Genomic DNA, 22466 nt, shown 5'->3' with positions numbered 1-22466 from the left:
CTTCATCTTGTAATCCTTTTATCGAGCTTATGGTTGTTGCCCACGCAAAGCGATCAAGGATCGTGGACCTTCGAGTAGGAGTCGATCTAGGCTCCGAACGAAGTAAAAATCTCTTGCGTCTTTTTGTGTGATTGTTCTTTGTTTTTATTCCGCTGCTTTAACTCTTACGCTTTTTACGATTCCGATAATCGAACGAAATAGCCGTGAGCGCTATTCACCCCCCTCTAGCGCTTTCTCGATCCAATAGTGTTATCTACCAGTACCTGGTGTGTAGATACAGGAGCCACTGATCATGTCTGCAACTCTTTGCAGGGGTTCCAGGAAACCCGACGACTATTTGAAGGAGAGTTAACTGTCTACATGGGCAATGCTACTAAGGTGGCGGCTGTTGCAGTGGGAGACGTCTACTTATCTTTTGATAGGAATAGAAGTTTGGTTTTAAGAAATTGTCTTTATGTACCCAGTTTTAGAAAGAATTTAATTTCAGTTTCTAAACTGTATTTGGATGGATATTCTGTTTCTTTTAGTAACGATGTGGTTATAAAGAAAAATAAGGTTATTATCTGTTCTAGTACATTGATTGACAATTTATATACTTTAAATCTAATTTCTCCCAAAATGCAAAATATGGAAATTAATAACACATCTTTTAACTCTAATAAGAGAAAAGAACCTTCGGAAATAAACCAAACATATCTTTGTCATCTAAGGCTTGGTCATATTAACTTAAGTAGGATTCAAAGGCTTATAGCCGATGGACTCTTGGGTTCATTAAAGTTGGAAAACTTTCCAACCTATAAATCTTGCTTGGAAGGTAAAATGACCAAGAGACCTTTTAAGGCTAAGGGGTATAGAGCCAAAGATGTGTTAGAACTGATTCATTCTGATTTGTGTGGTCCTATGTCTATCCAGGCAAGAGGTGGTTTTGAATATTTCGTCTCCTTTATAGACGATTATTCAAGATCCGGATACATTTACTTGATGCACCGCAAGTCTGAATGCTTTGTTAAGTTCAAAGAATATAGGGCTGATGTGGAGAAACGTCTTGGTAAAAGTATCAAGACACTACGGTCTGACTGTGGTGGTGAATACCTCTTTGGAGAGTTTAGGAATTACTTATCAGAAGCCGGGATTCAATCCCAATTGTCTGCACCTGGTACACCCCAACAGAATGTGTGGAAGAATGAAGGAATAGGACTTTTATGGAAATGGTTAGATCGATGATGAGTTATTCAGAATTACCAAATTCGTTTTGGGGATATGCTTTAGAAATAACAGTGTACATTCTGAATATGGTACCTTCTAAAACAGTTCCTTCTACTCCCATGGAATTATAGAATGGGCGTAAGCCTAGTCTGAATCATATCCGGATATGGGATAGTCCAACACATGTGCTGAAGGGAGATACTGACAAGTTGGAATCACATACAGAAGTATGTCTGTTTGTGGGATATCCTAAGGGAATGAAAGGTGGTTTATTTTATAATCCTAAAAATCAGAAGATCATTGTTAGCACCAATGCTTATTTTTTAGAAGATGATTATGTAATGAACCATAAGCCCATGAGTAAAATTGTTCTAGAAGAGATGAGAGAGGATACGTCTACTTAAGTACCAACAGTACAAGATGAAGTACCACAAGAGACTGCAACACGTGTCACCCATGATACACAACCACAGACAGTGCCTCGTCGTAGTGGGAGGGTTGTGAGGCAACCTGAGAGATTCATATATTTGGGAGAGTCTTCGGACTTGATCCTGGGTAAACATGAACCTGATCCTCGGACATATGACGAAGCACTCCATGATATAGATGCAATATCTTGGCAAAAGGCAATGAATTCTGAAATAGAGTCTATGTATTCTAATAAGGTCTGTGAGCTTGTAGAACCATCAGATGGTGTAAAAGCCATTGGATGCAAGTGGATCTACAAAAGGAAAAGAGGGACAGACGGGAAGGTAGAAACCTTCAAGGCAAGGCTTGTTGCAAAAGGGTATACTCAGAAAGAGGGAATCGATTATGAGACTTTTTCGCTGGTAGCTATGCTAAAGTCAATCCGGATACTCTTATCCATTGCCGCTCATATGGATTATGAGATTTGGCAAATGAATGTCAAGACAGCTTTCCTTAACGGAAGTCTTGAAGAAAACATCCATATGAAGCAACCAGAGGGATTTATTAAAAAAGGCAAAGAGCATCTAGTATGCAAGCTGAATTGGTCCATTTATGGACTGAAGCAAGCTTCAAGATCTTGGAACATCTGGTTTAACGAAGTAATCTAGTCATATGGATTTATTCAGTATCCGGATGAGTCTTGTGTATACAAGAAGTGTAACTAAAACGTGGTCATATTTCTTGTACTCTATGTAGATAACATTTTCTTAATTGGCAACAATGTCAAAGTGTTATCAGACGTAAGGGTATGGTTGTCCAAACAATTTGATATGAAGGACTTAGGAGAATGTGCACACATTCTTGGGATCAAAGGCATAAGGGATCGCAAGAAAAAGATGTTGTGTCTATCTCAAGCTTCATATATAGATACAATCCTTGCTCGTTTTAGCATGCAAAACTCCAAAAAGGGTTTCTTACCTTTTAGGCATAGAGTAGCTTTATCTAAAGAGATGTCTCTGAAGACATCAAAAGAGATAGAGGACATGAAGGCAGTTCCTTATGCTTCGGCTGTGGGAAGCCTAATGTATGCAATGTTGTGTATGAGATCTAATATCTATTTTGTCGTGGGCATGGTTAGCAGATATCAGAGTAACCCTGGATAAGGACATTGGACTACTATAAAGCATATATTGAAGTACTTGAGAAGGACTAGAGATTCTATGCTAGTTTACCAAGGAGACAATTTGCTCCATGTGGGTTACACGGATTTAGATTTCCAATCAGATAGGGACAACAGTAAGTCTACATCAGGCTATGTGTTTAGTTTAGGAGGTGGAGTCATTGCATGGAAGAGTGTTAAGCAGAAATACGCTTCAGACTCAACCATGGAAGCTGAGTATGTGGCAGCCTCTGATGCAGCCAAAGAAGCTGTATGGGTCAGGAACTTCCTAATGGACTTAGATATGATTCCTGGTTTGTCCAAAATCATCACAATTTATTGTGATAATAGCGGTGCAGTTACAAACTCGAAGGAACCACGAGCCGATAAGGCAAGTAAACATATAGAGTGCAAGTACCACCTGATACGAGACATCGTCAAGCGAGGAGAAGTTGTCGTCGCCAAGATTCCATCAGCAGATAACCTGGCAGATCCTTTCACTAAGGCCCTTCCGGCGAATGCTTTTGATCAGCATGTGGAGGTGATGGGAATCAGATGTATGGCAGCAGATATGGCAGCTTAGTCTTTTAGTATAAGTGGGAGATTGTTAGAGTGAATACTAAAAGCCTAGCTTTTGTAAACATTTATTTTTGAAATAAAAGAATCACATTGGTCAAATGTCTATATTTTATTTGTTAAGTGTAGTTGTTCAATTAATTTATATTGTAGATAACATGGTGTGTGGCGTCACACACAGAAGATCATGTTATCAGTTCTTTATAAATTATAAACAATTGCTCACGACTAAGATGGACAGGAACAAACCATTGGAATAGTCGTAGTGTAATTAGGTATTAGTTTATCTTGACTAATAAATTACACTAGTACACTTTAAGTGTATTGAGTAGGACCATTTTAGGTAAGTTCTTTTTATACTGACTTACTAAAAGAACTAAACCTTAGTTATTATAGAAGTGTGTGCTCTTAATCCTAATATAATAACAAGCACATATATTTAGTATTTATTTCTTTAACTTATCAAAGGGTGAGATTTAGTTCGATAAATCAATAGGTCCGATAAGTTAGGAAAAAATATAACTTATAGTGTGTGTTGTTGATTATAGAAGGAATCTGTGTCCTAGTTATCTAGGTTGAGAATGCCCCTAAGAGGAGCTCATAAGGATTGTCATGTTAAACCCTGCAGGTGGACTTAGTCCAACATGACAATAAAGTTTAGTAGTACTACTCTTGGAGCTAGATATTAATTAAGTGAAGTTGTCAGTGACTTACTTAATTAGTGGGCATTCGTTATCTTAAACACAGGGAGACTAACACACTCATATATGAAGGAGCCATAATGTAATTTGGGATTGGTGCGGTAGTGCAATAATAACTCTCTAGTGGAATGAGTTATTATTGATGAGCTTGAGTTGTGTGTTCGGGGCGAACATGGGATACTCAAGCTCATCGGAAGGTCAAATCCAATTTCTCCTCTAGGTCCCTGTCGCAGTCTCATTAAAGCCTCAAGTCCATCCAAATAAAAGCCCTTCTTGGTGTCCAAGAAGGAGGTCGGGCCAAGGCTTGGTGACCAAGAGGGTCGGCCACCATCTCCTCTTAAGGGTCCGACCCTTTGCTTGGTGTCCAAGCAATGAAGGGCTGACCACAATTTGTCAAATAAGGAGGGTTGTTTTAAATTTTTAAAATCTTCTCTTTGTATAAAACTATAAGTTTTAAAAGAGAAATTTTAAAATATAAAACTTTCCTTATTTGAATTAGGCCACATGGTTTAATAGAGAGTTTTAAAAGTTTTAAAACTTTCCTTTTTTAACCATCTTCGTGGTTTTAGAAAAAAGGAAGAGAAGTTTAAAATTAAAATTTCCTATTTTTGTAATCATGTTAAAAAAGGAAAATTTTAGAAGAGAAGTTTTAAATTTTAAAAGATGTTTTTAATTTTTAAAACTTTCCTTTTTTAATATCCACTTTAGGAAAGAGAGCTTGTAAAATTTTATAAGAGGATTTCTTCTTTTAAAAAATTTTATAAAATTTTTTCTTCCCCTTGATGATGTGGTCGGCCACCCTTGCTTGGTGCCCAAGCAAGGGGCCGGCCAAATTAAATCTCCAATCATTCCATGATTGGTGATTGATTCAATCAAGAGGAAAGAAAAGGAAAAATAAAAGGGGAAAAGGAAAAAACAAGAGGAAGATTTAAATTTTTGTAAAAAGTCTTTCCTTATTTGCCTTGGGCAAGTATTATAAAAGAAGGGGAGGAGAGGCCACATGAGATAACAATTCTTATTCTCTTGCTTGGTGATCCTCTTGTGGTCGACCCTCTCTCCCTCTCTTTTCCCCTTGCTCTCTTTTGCTCCTTGGTGGTGGTGGTGGTGGCTGAATTCTAGAGGAGGAGGAAGAAGGCTTTGGGTGTTGTTCATCTTGGAGAATCGTCGCCCACACGACGTCCAAGGCGAGGTGAGGAATACGGCAGAAGATCTCGAGGTTATTAGCATACAAAGAGAAGGTATAATTAGCAATTGTTTTCCGTATCATGCTAGTTATTTTCCTTTGTAAGAATTCCAAACACAAGAGGCATTAGATTCTAGTTTTTCGGATTTGTTTCGAAGTTGTGTTTTCTTTGTTTTGTTTTTCGAATTTGTGATTCGATTGTTCCTTTTGGTTAAACATAGAGTTATATAAGGAAATTAAATATTAGCTTTCCTTAAAAGGTTTTGCCTAGGCGGTGGTGGACGCTTCCATACCCAAGAAGGTCATGTGCCTCGTCATGCAGTCCTGGAAGCTAATTTTGGGAAATAATATTTAATGGAATTTATAACATAGGTGGATTTGGATCAATAGTGTTAAGTTCCGCTTGCAATCCAAATCTAAACCATTAAGAACATATAAGTTAAATTTGGAATCAATGATGTTAAGTTCCGTCTGCGATTCCTAATTTAACTTCTAAAGAGCACAATAGGTTATTTAGGAAAGGTTCGACACTTGTACAAAATTTTTTGTACAGTGAAACCAGTACGATCTTCCTAGGACTAATCAGCACACCACTCTCCGTGCAAAATCCCGTGCTTCCTCTCCAACCCCCTCTCACTGTGGCTGTAGTCGTCGCCTCTTCAAGGGCATCGTCAGGTTCTGGGAGTTACCGGCCAAGCTTCTGTTTCCCCATCTCTTCCTCCTCTCAGTCGATCGTTGGTCGCCACCGCCTGTCGTGCCACCAACAGACCTCTCTGTGCCCTAGCCGAGTCCAACCGTCGACGGAAGGAAAGATGATCGCCAGCCTCACGTATTTGCCCTATAGCGCCGCCACCTCCTCTTTGCCCTCTTCCGATCCGGAGGATTGCTTTCGTGCTGGCACAGAGCCACCACAGCGAACCCTGGGCCGATTGCTACAGCCAACGCCACACAAGACCTACTAGTGTTGCCTGGTCTTCTCATCCCCCGATTTTCCCTCTAGAATCGCCAACAAGCATGAGCCGCAGCCTTATCGGAGAGGGCAGCAGCTTCGCATAACTCCGGTTGTAATTTCTAGCAGCACCTTCTTCAACTGAGTGTCAACAAGGGTGTCTCTGGATTGGGGTAAGCTTAGTTTTGGAATTTTGTTGATTAGAGGTTGTTAGATAGGTTATTGCTTGATTTGTGATCCCCACTTATCAATGTCAACTTGATCCGATCTGTAGGGAAAGATTTCAGCAAGGTTGTGTTGTGAATCAGTGATCACGGTTGTGAGGAAAGGATTCAAGCAGGGTAGTCTTGTGTTGTGGGTTGTTCTTGGGTCCGACAGCCGCCTTCCAGCGGTGAACAACCCTAATATTACAGCCACTTCCATCCAGCAGCTCCTTGTTCTAAAACAGGGTTGTGAGATTGAGGTAAGATACTTAATTGGATTGAATTAGGTATGAGTTGGATTGTGTAATTAGTTGTTTATGTGTTAATTAGGGTTTGCCCTAATTTAGTGTTAGAGATTTTTATTTAGCTATTTCATTGAATTTTAGCTAAATAAAAATGTATATATTGGTGACACAGGACTTTGACGCGAGACGAGTATCTCGACGTCGGATTTGGACCGGATATGATTCTCTTATTGGAGGCAGGTACTTTGACTTATCATTTTAGATATGTCATTTGATATGCATAGTAATGTTTTTAACAAATAGTACTGATTATGTTCCTTATCTGCATCGGTTGGTCACTACCCTATACCTGTTACATGCTTGTTTTGCTTACTTGTTATGCACTTCATGTTAGTACCTACCTGATTATACATGCTTATAGGGGTAGTGACATAACCATGCTTCATTATGTTCAGGACCTAGGTTTTTATACCTTATCTGATCTGTGTACCTTTGATTTGATTTATTGTCCTATATACACATTATGTAGAGATGGATAGGTTTAGGATATTCCCATGCTTAATATCATGCACCATCTCACATGATTGCATGCTGTGCGATAGTCGACTCCATTATTGTTGAGCACATCGCCAGTTACATGGATCTGCACACAAAACCACTCATGGGTTAGTGGTTTTTATCAGGCAGGGTGTGTTGCAGCAGGTGCTCTGTCAAGGGCTCTGTTGGTCCACTCATGGGTAGTGTGACGCAAAGTTATAGCAGGGCAGAGATCCCTCCTCTGGACTTGCTCAGGGAGATGAGAGCATTGAACTCCCCCACTTATGATTTAGGGTAGGAGGATAGGTGTACTCCAACAGCATCCCGTCCACTCGGTCACTCATCAGGAGCAGTGATGGCAGAGTGCACGGTTGTCACATCCCCACCCACTCTATCTCACCATCGTGTATGAGATGGATGACTGGCAGTAGGGGTGACCAGGACATGTCATTGGCATCATACGCATTGATGCATTTATTGCTTGTGTTTGTTGTACTTGTATGCTGCATATTAGATGGATGTATTTGTTTGACATGCATACAAGATTTCTATACCTCTCGGGTTATTATCCATACACCAGGTCCTAGTTAATACAGTTTTATCATGTTTATTTCAGTTGTATTTATCATTCTTATATCAGGAGACTGTGTGCATGATTAGTGCTAGTTGTTATTTTCTTACTATGCATGTCAATATTACCCGCTGAGGAGTTGACTCACCCCATAGATATTTACTATTTTTAGGTTGAGGCTGTCCTGAGGAGTTCCAGTCGCTAGTCCCCTGCAGATCGCAAGGATATTTTTATGGGGTCTTTTAGTTTTATTTCTTATTGCACTATCTGGACTTGTACTAGTTTTGCTTTATGGATATTGTATGGTTTATTTTATTGTAAATGGATTTTTATTGGATATATTTTGCTACATGCCTACCTGGATGGCAGAAGAGGTGAGTTTGTTAAGATTTGTGTTTTATGGGTGTAGTGGAGTAGGATATCGGATTTGAGCTTTATGGGTGTAGTTGAGTAGGATTTTTTAGATGACTTTTCTTTATCGTTACATTAGTGTAGTTTTACTATTATACTGCATGGTGATTGCTTATTTTATATATGTATGTTCCGGTCGTGTTGGCCGAGGAATCTGGATGATGTAGTAAATTTTAGATTGTCACTCATTCAGGGGAGATGCTGTCGAAATTTCTTCTTGCAGAGACTCCCCCGGGGCGTGACATCACTACATGATACTTGTTGCATGCTTTTATCTGTTCTGCATTTATGTTTTATACCCTCATGTTTATTGCCATGATTATTTATGCTCATAGAGGTAGTGACATACCATGCCTTATGATACACCGGACTAGACATTTACCATATCTGACCCGTGTACCTAGATTTGTTTATTTGATCCATTTATTTTTGGTGCATGTTTTATGGAGGTAGATATGGTTAGGATTTGCATGCTTAGTGTCATGCACCATCTTGCATGATTGCATGTTGTGCGATTGGTAGCCCCATTATTGTTGAGCTCATCGCTGGTTACATGGATCTGCCCACACAACCACTCATGGGTTAGTGGTATATCAGGCAGAGTGTGTGGCAGTTTTGCTCTGTTAGGCTCCGCTGGTCCGCTCATGAGTAGTGGTGACGCAGTGTGGTAGCCGACAGGTAGTTTTGCTCTGTTAGGCTCCGCTGGGCCGCTCATGGGTAGTGGTGACGTAGCGTGGTAGCCGGCAGGGATCCCTCCTCTGGATTATCTCAGGGAGATGAGAGCATTAAACTCCCCCATTTATGATTTGGGGTAGGAGGATAGATGCACTCCGACAACATCCTGTCCACTCGGTCACTTATCAGGAGCAATGATGGCAGAGTGCACAATTGTCATAGCCCTACCCACTCGGTCTCACCATCATGTGTGAGATGGCTGACTGACGTTAAGGGTGACCAGTGTTGATTGATACTTGGAATATCGTACCGGTTCTCCTGTACAAAAATTTTGTACAAGTCTAGAACCTTTCCTAACAACCTATTGTGTTCTTTAGAAATTAAATTTTGGAATCACAAACAGAACCTAACATTATTGATTCCAAATTCAGCTTATCTGTTCTTAAAGGTTTAGACTTGGATCACAAACGATGCTTAACATTATTAATCCAAATCCACCCATGTTACAAATTTGATTAAATATTTATTTCAGAGACTGACTTCTAGGTTAAATATGGCGAGACACTAGGCCTTCTTGGGTATGGGATCATCCACCACTTCCTAGACAAAGCCTTTCAATGAAATTCAATATTTAATCTCCTTACAGTAACCCTAGGTTTAACCATTAAGAACAATCAAATCACAAGATCAAAAAATAAAAGAAACACAAAATCGAATCATAAATCCGAAACCTAGAATCGTTAGCCTCTTGTGTTTGGTATTTCAAAATCCATACAAAAGATGAACTAGTTATGATACGGAAACAAAACTAGTTATATCTTTTGTAGCTTATAGGCCTCATGATCTTCTATCATATTCCTCTTCTTATCTCGGACGTCGTGTGGGTGACGATCTACCAAGATGAGAATCCACCCAAGCCTCCTTCTTCTCCTTGCAAGTTTCGGCCACCAACAATCTCCTAGAGATGAAGAACTTTGGCCACCAACCAAGCTCCAAGGGATGCTAAGAAACACTGCCTCCTATCTCTCCTTCTTCCTCTAACAAGATCTGGCCACCTACAACTCCTAGAATTGAGATGCCGCCAGCCACCAAGGAAGAAGAATAAGGGAAGAAGAGGGTCGACCACCACCAAGGAAGAGAGGAGAGGAATAATAGATGTATTGTTATATGGTGAGGCACCTCTACCCTCTCTTTTATATTCCTTGGTCTTGGTAAATAAGGAAAGTTTTAAACATAATTAAAACTTCCTTATATTCCTTGCCAATGACTAAAAGGAAAATTTAATTAAAACTTCCTTTTAATCTTTCAATGGCCAACCACATCATGTGCACTAAACATGGCAAGTTTTAAACATAAAATTAAAACTTCCTTATTTGTTTCCGGAATTTTATTTTTTTTAAAATTTTCTTTTAAATTCCCTTCATGGTTGGCTATAAAAGGAAACTTTTATAAATTAAAATCTCCCTTTTAAAACATGTGGATGATTACAATTAAGGAAAGTTTTCTCCAAAAATTATAATCTTCCTTTTAACTACAAATAAGGAAACATATCAAACCTTTCTCTTAATCCTTTGTAGAAACTATAAAAGGAAAAGATTTAATTTTTAAAACTCTCTTTTAAAATCATGGCTTCCACATAAGGAAAGATTTTAAAAATGAACTCCCTTTTATTTTTTATGTGGTCAGCCACCTAAGCTTGGGCTCCAAGCTAGGCCGGTCACATCTTAATCCCATCCAATGCTTGGTTTGGTCGACCCTTGCTTGGTTTATACAGTCAGTATAAAAAGAAACTACCTTAAATGGTCCTGTTCAATACACTCTAAGTGTATTAGTGTAATTTTATAGTCAAGATAAACTAATATCAAATTACACTACGACTATTCCAATGGTTTGTTCTTATCCATCTTAGTCGTGAGCTACTATTTATAATTTATAAGGAACTGATAACATGATCTTCTGTATGTGACACCACACACCATATTATCTACAATATAAATTAATTGAACAACTACACTTAGCATATAAATATAGACATTTGACCAATGTGATTCTTTATTTAAAAATAAATGTTTACAAAAAGCTAGGTTTTTAGTATACACTCTAACAACCAGGACATGTCATTGACATCATATCAATGATTACATTTATTGCTTGTGTTTGCTGCATTTTATTTGCTGCATATTGGATGGATGCATATGTTTGACATGCATACAGGGACATGTTACTTTTGGTCTGATGACCTTATTATTCTGATAGGAGGTCCTGGTGAGTAAAACTTTTCATTTTCTTATAGTTTTGCATTTTCCATTACTCCAGGAGACTGTACACATATTTATTCCTATGGGTTATTTCGTATTATACATGTCAACTTGGTATCTGCTGAGTATTGGACTCACCCCGTTGATATTATCTATTTTAGGTTGAGGACATCAGGAGGTTCCAGTCGCTAGTCCCCACTTCGTATCGCGTCAATTTTCTACTCTTTAGTCTTTTGGTTCCTTGTTACATTTTATATATATATGTATGATGTGTATGATTTGTAGTCAAGGAATTTTTATTGAGATTTGGGTTTACTACTTATTTTTCGCTCCGATAGTTTCTCTATTGTGTTTTTCCTTTTTGTTGTAGTAGTAGAGTAGGTGGTTTTCAAATAAACTGCATGGTTATGTAGTCAGTCGGAGGCTAATTTATTATTAATTGCGTGGATTGTTAGTTATGTTTATTATTATTGTTCCGGCCGTGTTGGCCGAGGTTTGTGTAGCCCAGAGGGTCTTGTAGTAAAGTTTCATATTGTCACCCATACAGGGGAGATGCTGTCAAAATTTCTTCTGGCAGAGACTACCTGGGGCGTGACAATGTCCCTGACACCATACCTTAACAACCCAAGCATATCTCTAACATGACAGCAGAAGTTTCCGTCGTACAATCTTCTGCCTGACCATACCGCCAAGCATGCCATCTGTAGGCAGCACAGGTTCCCAGAAGGATATCCTCTGATCCTCCTTTTGTCTTTTAAACACCGAGCGGAAGAGCCGCTCGGCCAGCTATTGGCCATCCTGGCGATCTTGTCCTTGGGCCGAGAGGAATGGCCGCTCAGCCAACATCTCTCTGTCTAGGCTCCGCTACTATGCAGAACGTAGAAGCTGTGTCTGAATGTAGTCTGCTCGGTCGTCACTGTTTTGCTGATGTGAGTCCGAGCAGGCTGGCCGCTCGGCACATACCTTGTCTGTTTGAGCGCCGAAAGTTCGGTACATGGCCGAGCTGTACTAACATCTACTTCATGTAGGCTCGACGATTCTTCCTCCCGGTCGGAAAAGGGGGTTGCTCGATCGGACGATAATACTGGCGCATTGACCACCTTGACCTTGACCTCCACCATGTCATTAACCACCCTGCTGATCTAGGAACTTGGCCCCTCCTCATCACCGGATCACATGCCTCCCCCTCAAGTGTAACGACCCAAATTTCCTCATTAGGAGTTCTAAAAGTTCTTAAAAATATTTAGAAATATTTTAGAAATATTCTAGAGATTTTTAGAAATTTTTAGAGTATTTTTATGTAATTTTTGGAGGTCATTTGGTATTTTTACTAAACAAAGGAAGTTTCGACAAAAAATGTCCAAGCCGAGAATTGAACCCACGACCTTTGACTCGGTCAAAACCCGGCTGACCAGATAGGCAAACGGATTTTTCTTTTTAGAAAAGGTAGCGAATTTATTTAAGATAGTTAACAGAATATTGGATTATAAAAAGGGATAAGTTGATCTTGGATTTGTCTGTTTAGAAAAGGTAGCAAATTTATTTAAGATAGTTAACAGAATATTATAAAAGGGATAAGTTGATGTTGGATTTATCTGTTTAGAAAAGGTAGCGAATTTATTTAAGATAGTTAGCAGAATATTGGATTATAAAAGGGATAAGTTGATGTTGGATTTGTCTATTTAGAAAAGGTAGCGAATTTATTTAAGGAGTTAACAGAAATATTAAGTTATAAAAAGGGATAAGTTGATGCTCTGTTTTCCCGTGACTTAAACCATTCTCTCCTTCTCTTCTGCGTACGATGGCGGAGCTCGGGCAGAAAATGAAAGGGACTTAGGGCATCATCTCCGGCGGTCAGCCAAGGTCCTAGAAGCCCTTTTTGTTCGGTTATGAGTCCAAGAATCAAGGTAAGTGCTTCTCACCTGCAGTAGGAGTAGTTTCGGACCTTTGTTCTTCTTGAATTCGAAGCATAAGAAGCGCTTATAGTGCAAATTTTTAATTAAGCCTATAGTACAGATTTTAATTAAGCTTATAATATAAATTTTTATGTAGATCTTATATTGCAGATTTTAATTAAGCGCTTATAGTGTAGATTTTTAATTAAGCCTATAGTGCAGATTTTAATTAAGCTTATAATGCAGATTTTTATGTAGAGCTTATATTGCAGATTTTAATTAAGTTTATAGTACAGATTTTTGGTGGACCTTATAATGTAGTTTTTAAAGAAAAAGATTATAATGCAGTTTGGTTAAGTATTATAGTGCAGAATTTATATTTACATAGTATGTAGAAATAGTGTAGCATAGAATGCAGAATCTTGATTAGAATAGTATGCAGAATTTTGATTAGCATAGTATGCAGATTTTTGTTTATGCATTTCAAAGTTAGAATTTGTTTAAACATTTCAGTTTTTAAAGAAGCATCCTTTTATTAGAAGTATTAACAAGTATAAGAAAGATAAAGAAAAGAAAGAAAAAGGTCAAGGCCTTAAGTAGATCCCAAAGTCAAGACTTTAGGGAATTTGGCACACAAGATCCTCGTTAAAATGCCGAGACATTATATATTAGAAGTATTAAAAGATAACAAGTATTTTACTTTTATCAGTGGCACTGTGCTGGACTCTCAGTTGTCCTTGGGTTGGGCTCCCATAGTCGTCCCTAGGTTTAGATAACCTAGTAGTAACGGCACGACCAACGGTCGACGGTCGACGACCAGAGGGTCGCCAAATGGGCCGCCAAATGGGCCGCCAAATGGGTCGGGTCGTTACAATAGTAAACCCTACTAGATTTAGGACCAGCTATCTCGGGTCTAGTTAGGGATGCGCGCTTAGCAAGTACAGTTGTCGGGCCCAAGAAGAAAGTTGATTATTATTTTGAAGTATTAAAGTATAAGTTTTCAAACAAAAGAAATAAGCTTCACATAAGTTTAAAATTCAACAAGTTTAGCTTTCTTATATACTGACATGTTGTTTAGATTTGCTTACATGTTTAGCATTCCAGTATGCTTTGTTTCCTTTATTGTTAGATGAGTATGAGTAGTATTTCTTTTTGAGCATTCAGTTTTAGATTTCTTCCAGTTACATGCATATTCGAGTTTTGTGAGTTAGATAGCGTTTACTAAGCAATTTTGCTTATAGATGCATTTCCTCTTACAGCAAATAAAGGAAAGGAAAAGCTATAGTAAAGGAAGGCGACAAGGAGGTGCGGATGGATGTGTGATGCCTGGACTATAGAAGCCTTGGGATTTAGCATAAGAATTTATTAACAAAGAGTTGAGTAGAATGTATTAAATGAGTCATTTAGTCTTCCGCTACTAGTTAATTGCATGTTTTGAGTTCTCTGAGAGTTTTAGGAATTTCTATAAACATGTGAACAAGGATAGTTAAGTAAATTTAGTAGTCAAGTAGCGCTCCGCCCTCACACTCCAGTAGTGAGGAGGGTGGGGTGTTTCAAGTTGGTATCAGAGCAGTTCCTATTCTCCAACATCACACATCAGCACCAACCTTGTCGTCTTCAAGTAAGAAAGTATTTAATTTTTAGTATGCTTTTCTTTATTCTTTACAGTAAAGAGAAATCCTTAGAAGTATTAGATTATATGTACAGAATAGGGAGATGTTTAGAAGTGCTTATAAAGTTAAGAATTCTGCTTAGTTTATTTTACATAACAAGATGTGTTCTAGGATGGTGGTATGATCCGGGGACCTAAGCCCGGTGAGCGCGCCAGAATCAAACAAGATGTGTTCTGGGATGGTGGTCTGATCCGGAGACCTAAGCCCGGTGAGCGCGCCAGAATCAAACAAGATATGTTCTGGGATGGTGATATGATCTGGGGACCTAAGCCTAGTGAGCGCGCCAGAATCAAACAAGATATGTTCTGGGATGGTGGTATGATCTGGGGACCTAAGCCCGGTGAGCGCGCCAGAATAAAGGGGAACTCTGGTCCTAAGTTCGGACTCCTACCAACCTAGCGCTAGGGTAGTTGTCTGATCAACAACTTATGTTACGGTACTACTAAGTGCAACTAGGCCACCACAATAGTATGTTTATAAGTATGCATGCAAGTATGTTCAAGTCATGTTATATTTATATTTACGTTTATGTTTAGGTCCAGGTTATATTCATGTTATGTTCTTGCCTATGCATATGGACAAGCTTGTGATCGAGTCTATCATTATGTTTAGTTCATCTACCATGCTTATGTTTATGTTGTCATGCTTATGTCACTGCTTATGCTTATGTTCATTGAAAGTAGGTTAGGAGGTCCTAAGACACTTTTGATGTGGTTTTTCTTAGTACATTAGATTATGGACGCTAACTAATGCATGTACAAGGTAGAGAACATGCTATAGAATTATTCTATTCGAGGATGAACTTTTTATAAGGTATGGAGGATTGTAACGACCCAATTTTTCTCATTAGGAGTTCTAAAAGTTCTTAAAAATATTTAAAAATATTTTAGAAATATTCTAGAGATTTTTAGAAATTTTTAGAGTATTTTTATGTAATTTTTGGAGGTCATTTGGGATTTTTACTAAACAAAGGAAGTTTAGACAAAAAATGTCCAAGCCGAGAATTGAACCCACGACCTTTGACTCGGTCAAAACCCGGCTGACCAGGTAGGCAAACGGATTTTTCTGTTTAGAAAAGGTAGTGAATTTATTTAAGATAGTTAACAGAATATTGGATTATAAAAAGGGATAAGTTGATCTTGGATTTGTCTGTTTAGAAAAGGTAGCGAATTTATTTAAGATAGTTAACAGAATATTATAAAAGGGATAAGTTGATGATGAATTTGTCTGTTTAGAAAAGGTAGCGAATTTATTTAAGATAGTTAGCAGAATATTGGATTATAAAAGGGATAAGTTGATGTTGGATTTGTCTATTTAGAAAAGGTAGCGAATTTATTTAAGGAGTTAACAGAAATATTAAGTTATAAAAAGGGATAAGTTGATGCTCTGTTTTCCCGTGACTTAAACCATTCTCTCCTTCTCTTCTGCGTACGATGGCGGAGCTCGGGCAGAAAACGAAAGGGACTTAGGGCATCATCTCCGGCGGTCGGCCAAGGTCCTAGAAGCCCTTTTTGTTCGGTTGTGAGTCCAAGAATCAAGGTAAGTGCTTCTCACCTGTAGTAGGAGTAGTTTCAGACCTTTGTTCTTCTTGAATTTGAAGCATAAGAAGCGCTTATAGTGCAAATTTTTAATTAAGCCTATAGTGCAGATTTTAATTAAGCTTATAATGCAGATTTTTATGTAGATCTTATATTGCAGATTTTAATTAAGCGCTTATAGTGCAGATTTTTAATTAAGCCTATAGTGCAGATTTTAATTAAGCTTATAATGCAGATTTTTATGTAGAGCTTATATTGCAGATTTTAATTAAATTTATAGTGCAGATTTTTGGTAGAACTTATAATGCAGTTTTTAAAGAAAAAGATTATAGTGCAGTTTGGTTAAGTATTATAGTGCAGAATTTATGTTTGCATAGTATGTAGAAATAGTGTAGCATAGAATACAGAATCTTGATTAGAATAGTATGCAGAATTTTGATTAGCATAATATGCAGATTTTTGTTTATGCATTTCAAAGTTAGAATTTGTTTAAACATTTCAGTTTTTAAAGAAGCATCCTTTTATTAGAAGTATTAACAAGTATAAGAAAGATAAAGAAAAGAAAGAAAAAGGCCAAGGCCTTAAGTAGATCCCAAACTCAAGACTTTAGGGATTTTGGCACACAAGGTGCTCGTTACAATGCCGAGGCATTATATATTAGAAGTATTAAAAGATAACAAGTATTTTACTTTTATTAGTGCCACTGTGCTGGACTCTCAGTTGTCCTTGGGTTGGGCTCCCATAGTCGTCCCTAGGTTTATATAACCTAGTAGTAACGGCACAACCGACGGTCGACGGTCGATGACCAGAGGGTCGCCAAATGGGCCGCCAAATGGGTCGGGTCGTTACAATAGTAAACCCTACTAGATTCGGGACCAGCTATCTCGGGTCTAGTTAGGGATACGCGCATAGCAAGTACAGTTGTCGGGCCCAAGAAGAAAGTTGATTATTATTTTGAAGTATTAAAGTATAAGTTTTCAAACAAAAGAAATAAGCTTCACATAAGTTTAAAATTCAGCAAGTTTAGCTTTCTTATATGCTGACATGTTGTTTAGATTTGCTTACATGTTTAGCATTCCAGTATGCTTTGTTTCCTTTGCTGTTAGATGAGTATGAGTAGTATTTCTTTATGAGCATTCAGTTTTAGATTTCTTCCAGTTACATGCATATTCGAGTTTTGTGAGTTAGATAGCGCTTACTATGCAATTTTGCTTATAGATGCATTTCCTCTTACTGCAGATAAAGGAAAGGAAAAGCTATAGTAAAGGAAGGCAACAAGGAGGTTCGGATGGATGTGTGATGCCTGGACTATAGAAGCCTTGGGATTTAGCATAAGAATTTATTAACAAAGAGTTGAGTAGAATGTATTAAATGAGTCATTTAGTCTTCCGCTACTAGTTAATTGTATGTTTTGAGTTCTCCGAGAATTTTAGGAATTTATATAAACATGTGAACAAGGATAGTTAAGTAAAGTTAGTAGTCCAGTAGCCGTCCGCCCTCACAGACCAGTAGTGAGGAGGGTGGTGTGTTACATCAAGTCTAGTCGAAGGAGGCTGCAAGTCCGACTGACTGAACGAGCTAGTCTAGAGATCGATTGGCTGATCAGCCATGATACTAGTTGGACCCCGACCGATCTGCCCGAGTGTGTCGGGCAGACCTGAGATTGCTTCTTGAGGCCGATAGGTACTTCGCACACTCGTACTTGGAGAAATTTGTAATTTTTGTCCTCTGTTGAGATTGTTCAACCCTGACATCATCTGAATCCCTTCGGAATTTGTGCAAATTATCTCCATTAAAGCCGAGCACATGCCCATGCCTGTTAATGGAATTTATTAAATGCTGCCCTGTAGGTGTGTGCCACATGTCACTACCGTCGTCACCGCACGCTTGAAGCAACAGACGTTGATGTGACGTTTGACGGTTTGAATTCAATGGCTGGATCTGTGCTCCGGCTTCCGTGACCTAGATCGGACAACCCCAGTCGATCGAGCACAAGCCTTATAAAGTTGCGCCGATGGCTTCTTCTTCTTACTCTGCCTCTTTTGCGATAGCTGCCGGCATTCCTCTGCGTGACCAGTACTCCGGCGACTGTTTGCTCTCCTCAGCATTGGCTACTCTTCTGTAAGCTCCTCCGCATCTTCTCTGCTTCCTACCTTCGATTTGTTGCGACCCTCGTAGCTCTCTATATTTCTCCCGTGCTCGCGGTGTTTTCTGTTTGCATTTCTCTCCGTCGAACTCTTTGTTTTCTTATTTTGCGGCAATGGCCAGTCCTTCACAGCCGTCGAACCCCTCGCTTGGGCTCTGGTATTCCACCATGGAGACTAGGTTCGATGCGGGCAACGCTAAAAGTCTTAGAAATGCCTTTGGAATCCCTTATGATTATAAGGTCATTTTAGATTCTTCGTCCAATCGATCAAATTACCCGTCGAACGACACCATCTGCTTGTTCCAAGATCAATTTGTGGTCGGCCTACGATTTCCTATCCACCCCTTTGTCATCAAAGTTTGTAATTATTTCCACGTTCCTCTCCCCCAGCTAGTACCAAATTCCTTTTGTCTGCTGTGCGGCGTTGTTGTCCTATTTCGACTGCACGACATCCCTTTCACCCCTCAAGTCTTTCATTATTTCTACTACCTCAAGCAATTCGAGCTGGGGACCTATCTCTTTCAGTCTCGGATCAAGCTAGTATTCTTTGATAAAATGTCCACTTCCAACAAACACTGGAAGGAGTATTTCTTCTTCATGCGACTTCTTGAACGACCAAGCTTCCAGACCCAGTGGCAGGTCCGACTGTTGGAGTGTATACTGAAAGCCTAAGCTTTTGTAAACATTTGTTTTGAAAAAAGAATCACATTTGGTCAAATTATCTACATTTGTTTGTAGTTGTTCAATTAATTTATATTGAAGATAACATAGCATGTAGTGTCACATGCAGAAGATAATGTTATCAGTACCTTATAAATTATAAACAGTAGCTCACGACCAAAATGGAAAGGAACAAATCATTAGAAGGTCGTAGTGTAATTAGGTATCAGTTTATCTTGACTGTATAATTACACTAGTACACTTAGAGTGTATTGAGTAGGACCATTTGAGGTCATTTCTTTTATACTGACTTTATAAAGGAACAAAGACCTCAGTTATTATGGAAGTGTGTGCTCTTAATCCTAATATAATAACAAGCATATATATTTGATATTTATTTCTTTAATTTATCAATGGGTGAGATTTAGTTCAATGAATCAATAAGCCTGATAAGTTGGGAAATGATATCATTTATAGTGTGTGTTGTTGATTATAGAAGGAAACTGTGTCCTAGAGATACTAGGTTGATAATGTCCCCAAGAGAAGCTCATAAGGATTGTCATGTTAAACCCTGTAGGTGGACTTAGTCCGACATGACGATAAGGTTGAGTGGTACTACTCTTGGACTTAGATATTAATTAAATGAGTTGTCAGTAACTCACTTAATTAGTGGACATTCGATATCTTAAACACAGGGAGACTAACATGCTCATAATAAGAAGGAGCCCAAAAATGTAATTTGGGATTGGTGCGGTAGTTCAATAATAGTTCTCTAGTGGAATGAATTATTATTGATAAAATTAAGTTGTGTGTTCGGGGCGAACACGGGATGCTTAATTTTATCGGGAGACCGAAACCAATTCCTCCTCTCGGTCCCTATCGTAGTCTCTTATTTGTAGAGTTCTATACCCACCTATACCCACCTTCTATACCCACCCAATAGGGGCCGGCCAAGCTAGCTTGGGAAACAAGCTAGGGCCGGCCTAGGTATAAGTTTGGGTGGCCGGCCCTAGCTTGAACCCAAGATAGTGGGGCCGACCAAAATAAATTAAAAAGAATTTTAATTTTAATTTTTTATTATGTGGAAGAAATAATTTATTAAAGAGAATTAAAATTAAATTATCTCTCTTGTAAAATTTACAAAAGATTAAAGAAAGAGATTAGATCTCTTTCCTTATTTGTAGATTGGTGAGATATTTTATTTTCTCTTTAAAAATTATTCACATATTGATAAAATTAAAATTATAGAAATTTCTTTTAACCATGTAGAGATTTTTAAAGAGAAATTTTAATTTTAAAATTTCCGGAAACAAATTAGGAAGTTTTAATTGTTGATTGAAACTTGTCCAATTTGTTCTCCAATGATGTGGCCGGCCAATGTAGATTTAATTGGGAAATTTTATTTTATTTTCTTAATTAAATCATGTCAAGGAAATTGAGGAAATTTTATTGTAATTAAATTTCCTAATTTGCCTAGGCCAAGGAATATAAAAGAAGGGGTGAGGGTGCCTTCATGAGACACAACATCTATTATTTCTCTCCCTCTTTTGTTCCTTGGTGTGGTCGGCCATCCTCTCCCTCTCTTCCTCTTGTGGTGGCCGAATCTCCCTCTTCCATAGGAGCTCTTGTGGTGGCCGGATACTACTCGAAGAAGAAGAAGAAGGAGGAGAGAAAGCTAGCATCTCTTGGAGCTTGGTTAGTGTTTTGATTTTCTTCCTTGGTGAAGCTTCCTCTTTGTTGGCCGAACCTAGCTAGGAGGAGAAGAAGGTGGTTGGTGGTTTCTCATCTCGGAAGATCGTTGCCCACACAACGTCCGAGGTTAGAAGAGGAATACGGTAGAAGATCAAGAGGTTTTTCTACAAGGTATAACTAGTAATTTTTCTTTCCCCATCATGCTAGTTATTTATGGAAATAATACCAAATACAAGAGGCTTACGTTCTAGAATTTCGAATATGTTTTTTCGATGCTGTGTTCTTTTGTTTTTTTCTTTTCCTTGTGATTTCATTGTTCTTTTTGGTTAACCTAAAGTTATTTTAGGAAATTAAATATTAGCTTTCTATAAAAGGTTTTGTCTAGTCGGTGGTGGTTGCTCCCATATCCAAGAAGGCCATGTGCCTCGCCACGTCAGTACTGGGAACCAATTATGGAAATTAATATTTAATGGAAATAATAACTTAAGGAGACTTGGGTCGAACGTGTAAAGTTTCACAGGAGATCCAAGTCAAAACCTAAAAGAACAAATAGATTAAGTTTTGGATCAAACGTGTTAAGTTCCGCAGGCGATCCAAAATTTAATTTAAAAGAACACATGGTAGCTAGGAAAAGGTTCAGACCTTTGTACAAAATTTTTGTACAGTGGAACCTATAAGTTTTCCGAGTAGCAACCAACAATTGGTATCAGAGCTAGGGTTTTGCCTCTGTGTATTTGGTATTTAGTTTAATTATGCACATGTCATACATAATTTAGGCAGGTTAATAGTAGGATGTGTTGGTTGCTACTCGGAAAACCTATAGGTTCCACTGTACAAAAATTTTGTACAAAGGTCTGAACCTTTTCCTAGCTACCATGTGTTCTTTTAAATTAAATTTTGGATCGCCTGCGGAACTTAACACGTTTGATCCAAAACTTAATCTATTTGTTCTTTTAGGTTTTGACTTGGATCTCCTGCGAAACTTAACACGTTCGACCCAAGTCTCCTTAAGTTATTAATTCCATTAAACATTAATTTCCATAATTGGTTCCCAGTACTGACGTGGCGAAGCACATGGCCTTATTGGATATGGGAGCAACCACCACCGACTAGACAAAACCTTTTATAGAAATTTAATATTTAATTTCCTAAAATAACTTTAGGTTAACCAAAGAGAACAATCAAATCACAAGGAAAAGAAAAAACAAAAGAACACAACATTGAAAAACATATTCGAAATTCTAGAACGTAAGCCTCTTGTATTTGGTATTATTTCCATAAATAACTAGCATGATGCGGAAAGAAAAATTACTAGTTATACCTTGTAGAAAAACCTCTTGATCTTCTAACGTATTCCTCTTCTAACCTCGGACGTTGTGTGGGCAACGATCTTCCGAGATGAGAAACCACCAAGCACCTTCTTCTCCTCCTAGCTAGGTTCGGCCAAAACAAGAAAGCTTCACCAAGGAAGAAGAAAAACACCAACCAAGCTCTAAGAGATGCAAGCTTCCTCTTCTTCTTCTTCTTCTTCTCCAAGTAGTATCCGGCCTCCACAAGAACTCCAAACAATAGAAAGTTTCGGCCACCACAAAGAGGAAGAAGAGAAGAGATGATGGCCGGCCACAACACCAAGGAAAAGTGGGAGAGAAAATAATAGAGGTTGTGTCTCATGAAGGCACCCTCACCCCTTCTTTTATATTCCTTGGCCTAGGCAAATTAGGAAATTTAATTACAATAAAATTTCCTCAATTTCCTTGACATGATTTAATTGAGAAAAATA

This window comes from Zingiber officinale, chromosome 3A, assembly GCF_018446385.1.
Source record: "Zingiber officinale cultivar Zhangliang chromosome 3A, Zo_v1.1, whole genome shotgun sequence".
Lineage (NCBI taxonomy): Eukaryota > Viridiplantae > Streptophyta > Magnoliopsida > Zingiberales > Zingiberaceae > Zingiber > Zingiber officinale.
Note: the sequence above shows the minus strand (reverse complement) of the source record.